We start from the raw sequence: 18,343 nt of genomic DNA on the forward strand, positions 1-18,343 counted from the left end.
TATTTTAGAAGGAGTCTCAGTCATGAACCTAGATGGGAAACAGACAATTATATTTCCTCCCTACCAGTTTTAACTTCTCAGTGGGAAAGGTGATTTGCCCTCCCCTGGGACAAAGCCCTAAAGTGTGGGTTTAAGTCTGGGATGGATCTAGACAGTTGGGTCACAGCACATTCTGGGAGCTGACTCTAGAGCATCCTGTCTGCAAGTCCTGCTGGTACCAGGGCATGTGGGCGAGAGGAGGACTGACTTCCAATCTCCTTTGTCTTTCTCCCCATTTCTAACGAGAGTTCCTCCAACTACGCTGATCTCAAGTAGTTTTCAGCCCCTTGTTGGGGTTACCATGAGGCAGGTTCAGGATTGAAGTGGCTGAAGTAGCAGTAAGTACAGACACTACATTCTGAGGGTAAACATATCTGCTTGTGTGTGTGTGTGTGTGTGTGTATGTGTGTGTGTGTGTGTGTGTTTGTGTGTGTGTGTGTGTAACAACCAGAGGGAGGGAAAAATCTGCATGAGAGTAGAAATGGTAGAGATTATATTATTTTATTCTGAAAATAAGTGTCGTCCATTTTTTTTTTCGTGATCCCCTAAATAGGTGGTCCTTGCAAAGGGAAGCAAACAGATAGGAGGAAGGCCTGGCTATTGGAGTTACATAAGCCAGAAGAATTAGAAAAACAGCTTAGGGGTTTTCTCAAGAATAAAAAAGTCCTAAGAATTGATGTTCCGAACTGACATACTTTTGCTGGGTTCTCCTGCCATTATCAAACATGATTCGCTGACTTGTAGAGCCATAAGACAAAGCCTTATAACTTGCCCACTTAACACTGCCCACTGCCCACCAAGAAATGACCAGTTTCAGATGTAACAAGGCCATCGGAGGCCCAGGGTGTGGTCAAGAGCCTTTTCTCTCTCCTCAGTCCCAGAGAGAAGCGGTAAGGTGTGCTTTATTACAGATGTGACCCTGAAGGACAGTCTGACCTCCTATGGATGTTCAAGATGCAGCAACTTCTTTTGGGGGTGTCACACAGTGGTTTGACATGATTCCAAGTCCACTTGTTTATGACAAAAGTGAAGCTGTTCGTAAGAGTGACGTCGTTTTCAAGAATGAAGTTACCAGTTTGATATAGAAGTGTGACTGTGTGTCATGATGTCATCATCTGCGGCAGTGGCTGCTGATAAGCACTCAGCTGGAGGGGCCCGGGGTGCAGGGCTCGTCAATAAGAGCAGAAGAAGGAGCAACTACGGGCAGGGGACATTTAGATGACAAACGCCCGGAGTGTGTGACAATCCCAGAGTGTTCGATCTGGGCGAGATCTCTGCTGATTGAATAGCTCTTTGGGGATTTGGGGGCACAGCTCCTGCTGGGGCAAAGGCGACTCTTACTTGCAGAAGCCCAGAGAAGATCATCTTGGCTGCCAACACTAGCTGGTCGTTCCCTAGCAACGGACTCTAGCAACAAGGGACTTCTGTTTTCAGTGGCAGCTGGATGTCAGCTTGTGGCTGGTTAAGCCGCCTCTCCTTGTATAAAGGTACACATCAGCTAAACCTTGACTTTATTCCCTCCACCCACTCTTGCCTGAAACAATAGTGTAATTCATCTATCATTGGTTTTGAGTATGTTATTTCTTCATTGGCTTATCAAGAGACATTATCCTATAGGCTACTGGCTTGTGAAATGATGATAATTCTCGCAGTGAGCATGTGTTAAATAAAACGTTGGCAAAGACAGTCTCAGTCACTGAGCATCATTTGCCCCAAAACAAAACATGGGGTCACTAGCGTAAGTCAGGAAAACTGTCAGTTCTGCAGGGTAGGAAACACTCAAACTTAGTTTTATTGCATCAACCTATTCTTATACTTAAACAATAACAGATGCACTTTTCCAAATGTAAGCATGCAGGATTAAGAGGGAGACTACATTTTCCTTGAATACGTAAGTAAAGAATAAATGAAGATACCTAGGTAAAGAAATAAAATGCATCAGAGCATCTTCCCAGCTCTAATTCTTGGGTCATGTTCTTTTTTCACAAATCTAAGGTGTTAGGCTATTTAATAAAAGTGCTATTTTTTGCTTTTTCTTTCTGCTTTGTTTGTTTGTTTTGGGGATGGAGGCAGTCAGGGCTCACTGTATCTTTGGTCAAACCATAAGAGTAATCCAAGTACCGAGTGAAGATGAGGTTATCCCATGGCAATCCTGACTTCCTGAGCCAGTCACACTATTATCTCAGGTATGACAGTGGGACAGCCGACCAGAGCGGAGTATCTGAGACATATGTGTCCAGTCACAGATCTGGTGAAACCCACTGAAACGTATCTGCCAAGTACCAGGTCATATTTTGGGTTCAAGTCCTAATTTGCATCTTATTCAGTATAATCAGTTAAATTCTAAAGGTCTAAATACTATAAAACAAAATTGATTAGGATAATCTCCTAGAACGGAACTGAGGAATACTTAATGCATCAGTCAGAGGGATTACAGAAAAGGAGGCTAAGCCACTTCATCGTCTAAAGCTTAAGTCCAGGAAAACCCTGAACAGAAGAGGCACAGCTAGAATCTCAACGGGCAAACCACCTCTCCTTCAACAAAAGACCAAGCTAACCTTGCTGAGTCTGGTTCTTCTATCCATACTTAAGGACGGACAGAGATTCCTGATTAAGTGCTGGTTTAGCAACTGTTATTTTCCCCCTTATAGGCCACTTGAAGTTACACGTTTACTTTAAGACAACTGACTCTTAGACTGGCTCAAAGGTGATACGTACATCCATCCATGGAGATGGGGGTACCCAGGACACGGGGATCCCTCATATCCTTAACTTGGGACTGGACATCTGGTTCCATGGAGCAGTTTACCAACTCAATAGGTGGATACAAATTAAAATGCATAGTTTTATATGTGTATACCTGGTGAGTTTTGAATTAGGACTTATTTTAATGATAGGAATACAAATCTTACATAATGTTCGCAATAGTTTAGTACAATTTTTTTTTTCATCCTGATGACTATAGTAAGATTGGTGCTCCAGGACTGTCAGCAAACTTCAAGAAGAGGCTGTATTCCAAGTTTTCCTCAATAAAGTTCCCAAGTTTCCGAGGCCTGTCTTTATTTAGAATTGTGAAAGGCAGCTTTGTGAAAAGCCAAGTAGGTATCATGAAACTGGTGAACTGGAACACAGTTTTAATTATGCCAGAGCGAGGTAGTTTATAGCTTCACAGCTTAGCACCCTAACAATGGGTTTGAAGTACTGACTAATTGTAATTTTGTCAGTAATAACCTTGAGACATGGATAAACAAAAGTGCGGAACAGTCTGCTTGGATCTCTGAAGGGCCGGGGGGGGGGTTAATCTAATTTAGATTAAACAATGAGGTCTATAAATTTAGTACTTTACGTGCATCTTAATTTAGAACTGCCAGAGAAAATATAGAAACTTTGCAAAAGGTTTTTAAAAAAACCCTTAATTTGAAGATAATCATCGGAATCAAGGGATTTCCAAGGTACAAAGGAATAGAAGCTTTCATTTAGTTAAGATGAATAAATGTGCAAAAGCCTTGTTGAGGTTAAAAATAGTTGTGCATATAAATCAAGTCATAGGACCTCTCTTGGACCTCGATAGCAATTATTGTCTCTGCAAGTTTCCTGCAATGTATCATGAGGTGCCTCGAGGCACTGCCTCCATTGTTAGTCTGAAATGCTTATTTAAATTTTTTGTGGTTATTTAACCAATTCATACTCATTTGATGAACACATATGAGTGTCTCAAAGTGGCAGGCACTGCCCTTGGCACGGGCATGCAGATCTTCACCTGAGTCTCCATCTACTGTTGGGGGTGAGGGTAATAACAATGTGCACATACAGAGAAAAGAGATGTTGTATAATGAATAATGTATCTGACCTTTGTCCCAAGGCCCCTGGAAAGAGCTTCTAGACCCTTGAGTTTCCTGAGTGACAGGAGTGTCTTTGTTATTCATGGTTGGGTCCTAGATTCTTTCAAGATGGAGAATGGCCCTGCCCAAGAGACCAACCTTGGGATTAGACAGTTGGGGCTATGAACCATGAGATATCTGCCCCATCTCCAGGGAGGAGAAGAAGGGAACCTGGAGACTGAATTCAATCACGTGGCCGATGATTTACTGAATTATACCTACATCATGAAACGCCAATAAAAAAGTCTGGATCCCCAAAGCTCACGTGCTGGCAGGGTGACGTGTCCTCACTGCATGAGGAGAAGACATGGGGACTCAGCATTTGAAACCACCTAGAACTCACCCTTCTCATCCAGCTAGTCCTGATTTGTACCTTTTATAATAAAATGTTAATCTTAAGTAGAGTGCTTTTCTGACTTCTGTGAGTCATTCATGTAAATTTTTGATTCCTGAGAAGGTAGTGGTGAACCCCCAAATCTGCAGTCCGTTGGCCAGAATAGCAGGTGGCCAAGGAACCCCCCTAAACTTGCAGCTGGGGTCTGAAGAAAAGGCAGTCTTATTAGGGACTGTGAAATCTATGCTGACTCCGGGCAGTTAGCGTCAGCACTGGCGTATGTCACGTCACTGCAGAGGTAATTTCCGATCGCTAAGTTCTGTGGAGAGTGGTGAGGTGGGGGTGACCATGTTAGCTGAGTGGGCAGGAAAGCTTCTTATAAGAATTAATGTTGAAGCTGAGACCAGCAGCCCAGGCGAGGCTTGAGGGGGACAAAGGTCCAGGCAGAGGAAACCACCAGGAAAAGTTCTCGAGGTGGCAACGAGCACAGCGCGTTGGAGACAGGAGACCGGGCGGGGCTGGAAAGGGGGGACCGGGGATGACAGGTGGGGGGGCGGGTCCCAGGGGGCCTTATAGCCTGGGGTGATGGGTTTGCATTTGAAGAGCGATGGGAAGCTGTCAGCTGCTTATAAGTCAAAAGTGCTATAATCCGATGTACAGCTTTGAAGAGTCACTCTGGATGGCAGGTGGAGAAACGATTATGATGGTGAACGTGACCTTCAGTTCAGAGGTTTACATCTCGACTGCCAACTCTTTGTGGGCTCCTTGAGGGCAAGAAGTGTCGTCTGTGCTTCCTTATGCTCACACAGTGCCTCAGATCAAGGCTGAGCATGTGTATAGGAGCTATCCTCCTGTGTACATCCAGGCGGAAATCTCTGCACGGAGAAAGACAGGAACATAGCAGAAGGGGAGGAGAATCCTTGCTCAGTATCAGCAGTAGGTGAGCTGGAAGGATACTGTGACTGAGTTTGAAAACCGGATAAAATCTGGATTAAAACAGCAAAATACCCTGCCATAATTCCACACATTTTTTCAAATCCTACACATTTTTCCAAATTAAAAAAAAAATTTAAATCTAGTTCAAGGGTTCAGCAAACTGGACTTCAGGCCAAATCCAACCTGTCTCCTGCTTCTCTGAGTAATATTTCTTTGTAACCATCCACGCCCATCTGTTTACACATTGCCTATGACAGCTCTCACTCTGCAGGGCTGCGTGGTTGTGACAGAGCTGGTGCGGTCCCTAACCCCAGAACACCTCCTGTCTTGTCTTTTATAGAAAAGGCTGGCTGACTCCCTACTTGGGTGAAAGGTGCCTTTGGTGCCGTCATCAGGAATGGCGAGCGCTGTGTACATTATTGGGCTCTTTGTGTGTTTTGTTAGTCCTCCAGGTTCTCCAAGGGCAGTTTCCAAAGATGGCGGCAAGCAAAGGGGGCGGTTTCCGTTTGCCATCAGCAAGGGAGGTGAGAAAGAAGGAAATGAGGGCTGTCTGCATGGATGGGCATCACCTTGGGAGCCCAGCAAATGCAGCTCCCAGCAAATCCAAGCAAATATTGTGGCCACGACCTCCAAATTAGGATGGAGGCTACTGGCTGGATGCCACACTGTCAGCTAGGAGACAAGGCAGGTCTTCGTCAAGAACAGGTACAGAGTGAAGGGTGAAGACAGTGGGATACAGGACAGGAGATGTCACTCTTTCCACAATGAATGAATGTAATAATGATGGTGGTAATAACACTTAGCAGTGGCCATGAGCAAGGGCTGCGGGGGACTGGACTTTAGAAGAATCACTTCCGCAATGCAGTTATGTTTATTCTCATTTGAAGCTGAGAGAAAGTTGTGGGCAGAAGTGGAGGCCCAGAGAAGTTAAGGAACTTGTCCAAAGGCACGTAGCTGGTGAGGGGGGCCTTGGGATGTGGAGTAGGTGTGTGTGGCCCCAAAGTCGATGCTCCTCAATGTGCTGCTCTCTCACTTGCTACTCAGAGTGCGGTCCAGTCTCTCACTCGCCACTCAGAGTGCGGTCCAGTGGCCACTAGCCGCAGCAGCAGCATCTCAAGTCCTGGCCCAGGCTTCCTGAATCAGAATCTGCCTTTTACCGAGATCCCCAGGTCATTTCTAAGCACATTAAAGTTTGTAAAGCACGACTACCCAAGGCCTCCAAACCCTTTTCAAACTCCCACTAAGAATTCAAGCTTCCATCCAAATTTCCACCCTGTTTAAAATTTTCACCCTTGATCCAGGGTGGTAGGTAGCCATGTCCCATTTCTCTCAGTAAAGGTCGTTAGGTTGAATTAAATTCCAGGAGCAGGTCCTGGACAGGTTAGAAGCTGTTTCACTTAGCATTTTTCTTGATTCCAAGCATGTTTCGTACCAGGAATTCTTAGAACCAATGCAACAAGCCTAACTTTCTTCTGCAAAAAGTTTAGAGAGATCGCTTGGAAAGTTCAGCAGAGGAACCTGACTGTGGAGGTTCAGGTTACAGAACAAAGTGTCCCCTGTACCTGGGACCCTGTGACAAGCTCAGGGGAAGGATGGACACTCAGGGAGGGGACAAAAAAGAAGCAAGACGCACCCAGCCGGATGGATTTCCTCTGCGGGATGTGATGATTCCTTCAAACACCAGCAGTGATTGAACGCGTAGGAAGGAGAGTCACCCACATGCACACAAATACCACATCCACTGTAAAACAGAAATCCCTCTCCCTCCCCCCTCCGCAAACTGTAACTAAGCTTACTTCCCATTTCTACAGTGAGTTTGCAGCTAAAGTTGAGTGGGCAAATAATATTAAAGGGCTGACTCTTCCCCGGGGAGCGGTCTACTTCTAACGGTTTAAAGTCACTCTGGAGTCTGGAAGAGCAAAGGGAAGGCTTCCAGCTTTCTGCCTCTGCTCCCTTTGTAATTGGAGCTGCCCTCAGATACGCCCCGAGGGCTCAGTCCTTTAATGGGAGTCAGCCTAGGGTCTGATCCTGCCAATTTCACTTTTTCTGCCGGTTCTTAGAGCTCCTCCTGCTTCTCAGTCAGTAGTAGCCCCTGGCAACAGCGGCAGAGGCTGGGGCATTAAGAAAGAAATAGAAGTTAATGGTTTCTAAACATAACTCTCGGTTTCTTTCCCCCTCTGTCGGCTGTTACCAGCCAAAATCCTGCCTAGAACTACAAGTAAAAACAAACAAACAAAAAACAAAACAGCAGAAGTCACTAGCTTTCTGTCATTGACCCTTCATCCCTATGGTTGTGAGTTTTCTATCGGGGTTTCCAGATGGTTGACCTCACAGGGGGGTAAGGATTAAGCCCTCAGCACCACATTACTGCACTGCTCAGCTGCTGATGGGCAGGACGCAGGGTCAGAGTTCGAGGTCAAAGCTCCCTCTTTGGATCTCAGCAGTCACCTTGGCCACAGGGAACTGCTAAAGATGAAGGCTCGTGTCAAACTCTCTCTCCACGTGCTCTGCCATAAACCAGCTGGAAGACCCTGGGTCAGTCACCTACTGTCCCTAGACCCAAGTTCCCTGGGCTGTAAAATGAGAGGTCAGCCCTGTTTCATCTCTAAGACTCTTCCACCGTTAGAATGTTGTGATTCTCTGCTCTTGCTTTTAGCTGCACTTGAGGCAAGCACATCCAGCTACATTTCATGGGAAGAAGCAGAGAAAGGGAAAGAATGTGGAGTGTCTCCTGAGGAAATGATTACTGAGAATGATCTGATTTTACCCATTCTGAAATTTGCTCTGGAACCACACAGATCTTCTGGTCCTAGCTCTGAAACTTATCAGCAAACCCCCTAATGAGTCTGATTCTGTTTTCTCCTGGGTACAAAATACTAAGTTACCCCCTCATACAGGATGTTGGGAGAATCACCAGAGAAAAGGAATATAAAGGGCTTGGTTTACAACCTGCATGCAAGGTCCTTTCCCTCCCCTGTCTCTTCCAAGCCTGAAGGAGCAAAGAAAAGGGGGAGAAATATACTGTCTTCCCTGGAGCCCAGGGAGTGGCTTCCTCCCCATAATTAAAGCCTATTCCTGAGCCCAGATGAGCCACGGCCTCTCTCCCCTGGTCCAGTCCTCTTTGGCTGCACCGAGCGTGTCTCCCACAGATGCTGGAAGGGAGACGGTGTGGCCTGTGCGTGCTCCTGGGTACATCCTACGGGGAATGATGCTCAGTCTATCCTTGGAGAAACAACATGTGGATGGAATCATTGCCTTGTCTCCTGGTAAGGGACTGGCTGGTTATGGCCCTGGCTTGTAAAAGTCTTACAGTAAAGACAAGAGTGGCTCTTATCTGTCTCAGGCACATACGATTACACTTCCAAATAACAAATGCCCGCTACCATTTGGATAAGACTCCATCATCATCTTTATTTCTTTCACCCTTGGCTTTGTCTCTGCCCTCTGAGTGTTCCTGAAACGGCTGTGCTGTCTGTCTTACCTTTTCTTCTGGGCCTCTCGGAGTCACCTCTGCAGCTCTAGGAAATCGAATTTACATCTTAAACATCCTGCATGACTCAAGTGCCCTGCCTGTGCTGACAGCCAGAGCAGGTTCCTGGCATGGACTCAAAGGTCCTTGAATAACACATTTTCCTGAATTCTTTCTACCCATGTGTATTGAAAACACTTGCTTCTGTAGCAAACTTGCTCCTAATTAATTGTTTACAGTCCCTGTGTCCCTAGAGGAGATATGGAAAATCTTTCCCCCATATTGTTGAGAAAAAAACAATTATCCAGCAAATACTTTATTTCTACAATCAATTATATTCACTATATATAGTACAAAAAAGATTTCCACCTCCGAAATCCAAAATGCTTTATTTTTGAACTAGTTCCATAAAACTTTAAACAAATCTAAAACAATTTCCACTCTTTCAGGGGTTCTGATCCTCTAAATAGCTCTTTTGTTTCTTCCTAGGTGAATACACGTGGTTAAAAGGGGAATTTGTAACTTTACTGCACTTTTTATCTTAGCTAACCATCCATCACCAGTCACTTTTTCAGTTTCATTTAGATTTGAGGTTTCCATTTGAACGTGTTTGGAAAAAAAGCTCCAAAATCATCAGGGCATAAGCATTTTACAGCACTCTATGGAAAATGCAGCAGACCTGGAACTCACTGATTTTCTTAGCATTTTGATTATATGGGTCTATGACTTCAGATGAATCAAAGTAAAAATGAAACTCAGCAGGCATGATGAAATCAACTGAAACCACGGAAACGGTTGGTCAGAGCCCACAAAAATTGTTTCATTCTCTACGACTAGGGGGTAGAACCAGACCTAATTCAAGAGACAGCTTCTGAGGGCTGCCATCACTCAACTCCTCAAATAGAGAAAGACATTTCTCAACAGTGGATTTCTTTTTTTAAACTGCAGCTTTGCACAGACTTCAGTAAATGACACAAAGTTAATCTCTATAAGGAACAGGATACACACACGGTGCCACTTTTTTAATTATAAAAATTGGAATTCAATCCCTCCAACATTCATGCTCTATTGGTAAGTGGATGCAGAGAGGGTGGGGAGAGTGGTGGAATAAGACCCAGATGGCATATTTTTAAAATAATTTAATTTCCGCTGTTGACTTGGGCATGAGAATGGAGCCGGGAAACAAGCCTGACCTTGTGCAGAGAACGCTGTTTATATTCTCTGCCCTGTCTTGCTTCTGGGAGCCTCCCAGAGGCTGCAAGGGGGCACAAAAATTTGTTGCATAAGTGACATTTTAAAAGAAATATTTTGTTCATTTGTAAAACAGAAAGGCTAATATTTACCCTACCCACCTCCCGGGGGCTGTATCCAAGGAAACCATACATGTGTACAATCTGAAAAATGCTATGATGTGAACACTGTATCATTACTGTGTCCATGTTTGAACATTCTTAAAGGGAAGGTGGGCATCAAAACTGCTAACTGCTACCTGGCAATTCAGGTATGAGTTGTCTGTAAAACCAAACCAAACCAAACACGCAAAAACAAAACAGAACAAAAACCCCCGAAACAAACAAAGAAAACCCCCAAAGATTTCTCTCTCTGTCTCTCTCCTCTCTTTCGACACAAAAGTATTCTAGTATTCTATAGTATTCTTTATAATTGCAATTAAAGGTTCACTGTGCTTTTGTTTTCATAAAATATCATGAAATATGTATCATGTAATATGGATTAAGAGTTGATGAACTTGCAACACCGTAAGAATAGAGACCACGCAGTGTCAATGGACAAGATAGCTCTTTGTCTATCAACTGGTCCTAAAAAAGTCTCTAAGGACAAAAGCCTCAGGAAAGCAATGCAACTGAACACTGAGCACCTTACTTTTCCTAGTTCCTCTTTTTAAATATGAAGTCTGCCTGAAATATACTATCACTCCTTTCTTGAGCATCAGTGGCAGTAACTTTACATCACAAAATCCATTGAATTATACATTTTGTGTTTTCCTATTTTTTTATGTGCATTTCTCAAAACATGCTTTGAACTTTTTTTTTTTTTTTTAATTCACCAGAGTACCCAGTAAAGCACTAGACCACAGACACGTAACAAATTCTTCCTGAGGACTGATTTACTGACTAAGAGAAAATAAGCTAACAGTATAGCTATCAATTGTTAATGCCCTCCCATGTAAACTATTTAATGTAGCTGGAATCTTTCATTTAAGGGTGGTAACAGAAGTCTGCAGCAGTCAGCTTTTACAATGATATTGAGCTAATCTATTACTTAATGGGAACCCTTTCTCTAATTCAAATCAGAATTAGGATTGATAAATGAGAAATATTTTACCTTTATATATTAATGAATTATTATGACACAATGAAACTGATTTTCATTAGCCAACACGAGAGAACCTGCCTATTTTGAGAGTGACAATATAGTCCATTTCTCAAAATAGGTATCTAAAAACACATATTATTACTTTATGTCAATTTTTTTCTTAAGCATTTGAAACTAAGTTTTGTATTGCACAGTTCTATTAAGCTTGACTAGACAAATGAAGCATTTTTGTTAGTAAATACATGATGAAGCTCTTTTGACCAGTCTCCTTTTAAAGAAAGCATTTTCACCTTCTCTATGTACGAAGAGAAAAAGTACAAACTCCACCTCACTTTTGTATCAGGAGCGCTGCATTGTTTAGCTGCCGACAGCCCGGATGTACTAACCAGTTAAGCAGTTAAGCCGTTAAACATGCATCGTTACATTCCTTAGGGCACCCCTTGGAGTGGGTGCAATCATTTATGACGTTGAGTAGGTCTAATTCTCCCTCGATTTATGGAAGTGGGAATAAAATTCCATCTCACAGAATGCTTAGCTAAGAGGAATCCAGATCCGGGCACTAACAGCCTGATGGTCTCCCCGGGAGGAGTTGGGACGCAGGTGGAATTCTCATCACTACAGCTGAGAAAATGGACGGCTTTGCCTGAGCTCTCCTGCCAAGCGGGTTGTTCAGAGAATGGCATCTAGGTCTCCCGACGCCTAGCACCCAATCACAAAAGCACAGAACTCCCAGAAGAGCTGCCTGAATTGCGTGCAGACAAGAAGAGGGGAATGACACCCAGGGCGCTCACTGCAGAATCCCCGTAGCAGCCTGTCACCACTTCCCTCCCACTGCACATAAAGCACCCTGAAGGGTATCAGACAACATACAGTCCCAGTGGTACCCGGAACTCGGTGGGGTCATCTTCTAACTCTCTGACTTCCCACAGCCCCACATTCCTCTCTGTGGTGCCAAATCCCGAAAGCAAGATGTAGCCACAGCAGCAACCTTTGGCTTACAAGGGACCATCAAGCTCTGATGATGATGACATTTGATAGCAGTAATGACAAACTTTATATGGCCATAATCCAAGTTTACAATGATACATGAAGCCATAAGGCTACTATTTGTATCACCATAAACTCAGTTTGCGGTGATAGAAACAGTCATGCTAATGGCATTAACAGCAGCGCTCAGTGGAATCACAGCTGCTGAACGCTGCTTTTACGCTATTAGCGTTGCTACTTACATCACCATAAACTTAGGGAGTCACACTCATTACATACGAATATACAAGGAAGACGGATATCCACATTTCATGCCCAATGCTGGAGACCTGATGGCTGTCACCCTCCTTAATAAAGGTCTACCTAGCTCTCCATTTGGCTCTGTTTATACCAAAGAGCAAGTCTGGTTTTGGTCATCTTCTGATTTGCTGGGAAACACTATTTAAAATTGAAAAGAAGGTGTAAGCCACAGCTGTGGGCGCACTTACTGTCTCCTTGGCAGCGCAGGGGACCCACACTCAGTTTGGCTTCTGAGCCTTGCCGGTCAGTATCTCCAACCACCACCTGGCTTACTGGCAGGTGATCTTTGTAGGATAAGAAGCCAGCGTCCTTCCTCCTGCATCACAGGGAAAGACAGAAAAGCATGAGGAGGCTGAGTTAGAAATACGTCTTTTCTGATCATTGTTTATTTAAGTTGTCTAACAATTGACCACATTCCAATAAACGTTCAGAAATCTATCTACTAGGTAGAACCAGAGTTCAAGAGCTGTTCCGTCTCTTCCACTGGGTGGTCTCACAGGGCGTGGCTCAGAAGCAACTGTGACCTCTCTGCCTTCTGGACAACAGAAGTGACACCCTGACTTCCAGACAGTCACAACAATACGCAGCACACTATTTTAGGTTGAGAGCAGACTATGGTGTTGTTGGAAGCACATTTGTCGAACGCTGAGCTCGCCTGCAGAGTCTGCTGCTGTCACGGAATCAAAAGTTCAACAAAGTCAACCTGATCTTTTACCTAAAATAAGAAACAAAGCCCTATTTAAAAAAAAAAAAAGAAAACAAAAAACAAAACCCTTGTCTCCTTAATGGCTTGGAAGCAGTTGCTTCTGAGGCTTTCTTTCCTGCTGTGCATCAGCTAAATAGGAGACACTTTCTGTTCCTTCACCTCTTCTTGTTTATTTTAACAACTGAAAGAGTGCACGTGAAAGTTCCAGCACAAAGCAGGCGCCGCAAAGTGTCTCTCTCCATCTATAAGGAGTGGAGTTAAGATTCAAGCAGGATTTGGTTTTTCTCCTAGATTTGTTCTTCTGTTTACTCTATACTTACCTGGCTTCAGGTCTCCAATCAACCCTGTTCCCACCCTAAACAGAGGAGGAGGACGAGGCTGGTTGGAAAGTACTGATTCCGGGATGGAGCACAGAAGCGCAGGAGGTGTTGCTGGGGATGGAGCCACGGTGGCCTGCGGGGCAGCACAGATTTCCCCTTAACAGGAAATCACTGCCTCCGTCACCCTCTTTTTGTGCTGCTGTGGCTGAGGGAGCCCCTCATTTGGGGCTAGATGTGTGGGAAGCACAAATCATGTAAAGTCACTCCCAAAATATACCTTTTTGAATGATTTTTTGCACTGATCAGCCTGAATGTAAATGACAGTTTTGAAATTGTACATACAAATGATCACAGGAAAAAAACCTGATTTTGGATGATAGAAGATTGAAAGAGAAAGCGCGTTCAATAACCAGGTTAAAGATTTGCCATTTGCATCTCTTGCAGGGAGTTGAGAAGAACGAACTTGGAAGCCTGTCTAAAAAGGCTGTTAGGAGCAGTTACTTACTCCTCTGACCTTCTAGAACGTCAGTGAACATAACTCCTTTATGTGTCAGGACCCACAGAAACCCAGGAAGGAGTCACAGAATTTAGCCAGAAGACCTCAAACAAGTGTATTTTATACTGCCTTAGTTATTTCAATGCTCTCAAGTTTCCAAAATAAAGTTAAAAAAATTTTTAACAAATGAGATCATGCAGAAAAACACTGTGATTCTTATTGACATAGCTACTGCTGACTTGGCCTCAAATTTTTTGCAAACCCAACTTTTTATACTAGAATGTGTAGCAATTAAAATCATGTTAGAGAGAGAACAAATATTTAGTGTTTCTTAAAGGGACAGTAAATGAAGTCACCCTTAGCAACATACTGTGGCTTGGTAACCTACTAGAATGATGTGCACTCCTCTGAAGCTTCAGGCTCAGCCTCTCTGCAAGTTCATTATCACTTGGACTTAACATGACTCTAAATCAGGGCTCTACTAGCCAAGTCCTGAGAACCATTCATCTTGCTCCTTGTTCTCTTATAAACCATAAGCTACATTTTTTTTTTACATTTTAAATGATTAAAAAAAATCAGAAGCAGAATAATATTTTGTGTCATGTGAAAATTACATGAAATTCAACATCAGTGGCCACAAAGTTGTATTGAAATAAAGTCTTTTTTTGGTCATTCCAATATTTTTTATTTATACATGTATATTTTTTAATTGAAGTGTAGTCAGTTTACAACGTTGTGTTAATTTCTGGTGTGCTGTGCAGTGATGAATTTGTACACATATATGTTCTTCTTCATTATAGGCTACTTCAAGGTATTGAATGTGGTTCCCTGAGCTGTACAGTAGGACCCTGTCATTTACCTATTATATAGCAGTGTGTAACTGCAAATCTCAAACTCCCAACTTATCCCCTCCCTTCTGGTAATCATAAGTTTGTCTTCTATGTCTATGAGGCTGTTTCTGTTTTGTAAATAAGTCCATTTGTGTCATTTTTTTAAAGATTCCACTTATAAGTGATGTCATATGGTATTTTTCTTTCTTTTTTGGCTTACTTCCAAATAAAGTCACTTCTTAATTTTTTTTTTTTAACATATTGTCTCAGGTACTTCGATGCTATGCTGGTAGAACTGAGTAGTTGTGATAGAGAGCACAAGGTCCTCAAAGCCTAAAATATTTATTATCTGGCCCTTTACAGACACAGCTTGCCAGCTCTTGCTCCAAATCATCAGTATCCATTTTTTTGTTTGGTAATTTATTGAGCAAATATCCCACTGATGACTGTGGTGGCCTATAGTGCAGCTTATCCTCTCAGTCGAGTGCAGAGTCAGGGAAGGGGCATGAGAATATCTCTGGGGTGGGAAAAACCACTTAAATGGACATTTATTTACTCTAACAGTGAGAAAGAACTTAACTTTATTAATAATTAACTTTCTGATTGACTCTGCACCGCATGGTAGGCAGTCACGTGTCAGGATGCCCAGCATCCTTGCCCCATACTTGGTATTGTCGGTTCACTGATGATGAGTGAAAAAGTAACTACTTTATAACAAATCTTGTGCTAATATAAGAGCATTCTGAAGACAAGTGTTTGGAAGTATTCCAATTACTAGGTAATCTTATTGCCAAAACTGATATGTGCGTTACCTTATAAGAATTTACACATCTTATACACTTTCACAACTTAGAAACACAAATTTTTAAATCTTTGTTAATCTTATCAATGTAGAGTTCCAGTGGGTTTTAGACTTATTTTATAATACTGAAATGGGTCATTATTCAGATATTTTGCAAACAAAACTGATTCAGAGATGATAGAAATTTACTACACTTTATTGAAACCTTTGCATTATTGGTCAACGAAACTGAAAAATTAACATCATGATTCACTAGGTGCACTAAGCAATATACTTTTAACTAGTTAGTTGTATGTACATTTAGGTAGCATTTTTCAACTATGATAGCCAATAAAGTCAAGTATCAAGATGAACAAAACAGAAAGGCAGATCTTCAAATCAGTAATCCAAGATTGTATAAAATCATATGTATTTGGTCACACCATGGCTACAAAAGCAGTTAAAGAAAAATTAATTTCTATTAATAATTTAGAGAAAACATTCATTATTTCAACTATATCATTTTCCAAAACTTTGTTTTCCATTGAACATAAAATACTGGTTCACTAGAACCTATATCTTAGTTTTATACTTATTTGTAAATATGTGTTCAAAAATTTTTAAATGATAGTGTGAGGATCAAACAATATGAAGAACACTGCTCGAATTCACAGAAAACCGTACTACTGCTAAGGCATCTACCACGGAGTACCTATGTACATTAGTCTGTTTCTTGTACATAACATCTAATCTGTAGTCAATTCTTCCTGAAAGGCGTCATTATCCCCATTTTACTGATGAGAATCAGAGAATTTATCCTGACCGAGTCACAAGCTAGTAACTATGGAGTCTGGATTCAAATCCAGATTATCCGGAATTTTCCACTATCTGGGATCTTCCATAAAAAAGAGGTCGGGGGAAACAAAATTGAAAAAACTCAAAAACTACCATGCCAATGCAAATCCTTTTTCTTTTAATTCTCATTTACAGATGAGGTGAAAACGAACCTTTTTACGTACATATAGCTATCTTGAAACGTTCAGGTTATTTGTAACAAGTTCAAAGATGTCTGCAACGTTTCACTCACAGACATCCCCTACTTCATGTCCATACAAAGTAAGAGATCTAGAACCATCCCAACCCCAAATTAACCACTGCTTTTAACGGTATATAGAAGGTCAAAAAAGGCTGCAGTTTAACTAATGCGGTGGTTCCCCCTTGTCCTTGGGGGATAAACTCCAAGATCCCAGTGGCTGGATGCCTTAAGTCCTGGATAGTACTGAACGCTGTGTTACTATGCTTTTTCCTATACATACTGTATATACCTATGATGAAGTTTAACTTATAAACTAGGCACAGTAAGGGATTAACAACTAATGATAAAACAATTATAGCCATATACTGTTGTAAAAGATAGAAATCCGCCCTCTCTCGCACACACACAGTATCTTATCATACAGATTTAATGCTTTTTGCATCTTCATTAGGCACTGTGGCGTAACTTTAGCAATTTGAAGCGTGACAGCAAAACTAGCATGAATTTCTTTCTCCTTTGCAATTTCACTGCTAGATGATCCATTCTTACTGTAAATCTTAGCAACCTCAGCATATGATTAAGTCAAGAACTTTCACCTTTCCACTTAAAGGAAGCACTTTACGGCTTGGCTTCTCTTTGGAATAACCAAGTTGCTTGCCAGCATCGCTCCTCTTATGCTTTGGGGTCATTATTAAGTAAAATAAGGGATACTTGAACATAAGCACTGGGATACCAGGACAGTTAATCTGGTCACCCAGATGGCTTCTAAGTGATCGATGGGCAGAGTACGCTGGACAGAGGGTGGCTTCACATTCTAGGTGGACGGAACAGGATGGCAGGAGATTCCATCCTGCTACTCAAAACGGTGTGCTATTTAAAATGAATAAATTGTTCACTTCTGAAATTTTCCATTTAACATTTTCAGATCATGGTTGACAGAGGTTAACTGAAACCACAGAAAGCCAAACCTAGGATAAGGGGGTGGCTACTGTAGTGACAACCCTCAGATATCCATTAATCAAACCCAAAAAATGGGGAAAAAACATCATTATCCACTGAGGAAAAAGAGATAAAGTTATCTTCTCAGTCACTTTTGATCAGGGATATAGATAGGACTCCAGAGATTTTTAAGGTTACAAACAACTGTGTGTGAAACTCACAAGATAGTTGGCGCTGCTGGAAACAAACTGGTTGTGGAAACAAAGTCCTGGGTGGCAATAAAGTCATCTGACGAGCACAAAGTTTCTGCTGTGATCCTACAGCTCAGTCCACTTTCAAAAAATGACGGGTGGGTGAATAGAAAATAAGCTGAGCCCTGGAGAGGCATGCTTCAAAACTCCTGTGAGACTTCTATCTCAGCACCTGTGTGAAAATTAGTTAGCAAGCAGAACAAGCCTTCACTGAAAGTTATGATCTTTAACAATCGAGGTCAATCTAATTTAGGGGGATATTCAGTAACTATTTATCATGTTAGCATAATCTAATTACATCTGTTGCTGAGTTTATACATTAGAAAAATCCTATCATCCATTTCAAATAGACTCTGAAGTCAGACCCTTGCATATGCTCTCTCTCTCTCTCAGTGTTGTTACTACAGTGAAACTTGATTCTAGAGTTTGCTTCTCAAACCTGGCCTTCCTGTTCCGTTGTTCCAATACCATCTTCCTGAGGAATTTTGTCTTACTCTGCTGCTCTTCCCTTGCCTTCTTTTCTTATCCTGCTGAGAAAGTAAACAAGCCTCTAGGCAGACTGGTCTTGTCCTTAGCTCAGTAAAAAGAGAAAAAAACAAAAAAACCCTAAAGGAAAATAAACACTCCAAGCTTCTGCAGTTGTGAGTCTGCTTTTCTACCAGATGTCTTGAAAGTTACCACACTATGAATTGCTCTATAATTCT

At 42.2% G+C, this 18,343-nt stretch overlaps 1 protein-coding gene across 1 annotated transcript in view; it reads right to left on the reverse strand.

Moving 5' to 3' along the window:
* Window positions 1–16,570, reverse strand: part of CNTNAP2 (contactin associated protein 2) — a 347,743-nt gene extending 331,173 nt beyond the window's left edge. The window contains exons 1-2 of the mRNA XM_032483274.1: window positions 16,566–16,570; window positions 12,469–12,596 (exon numbers count right to left, since the gene is read on the reverse strand). The gene's annotated coding sequence lies outside the window, so the exon portion shown is untranslated. The remainder of the gene's footprint in view (window positions 1–12,468; window positions 12,597–16,565) is intronic.
* Between the last annotated feature and the right edge of the window lie 1,773 nt (window positions 16,571–18,343).

Source organism: Camelus ferus, chromosome 7, assembly GCF_009834535.1.
Source record: "Camelus ferus isolate YT-003-E chromosome 7, BCGSAC_Cfer_1.0, whole genome shotgun sequence".
Taxonomy (NCBI): Eukaryota; Metazoa; Chordata; class Mammalia; order Artiodactyla; family Camelidae; genus Camelus; species Camelus ferus.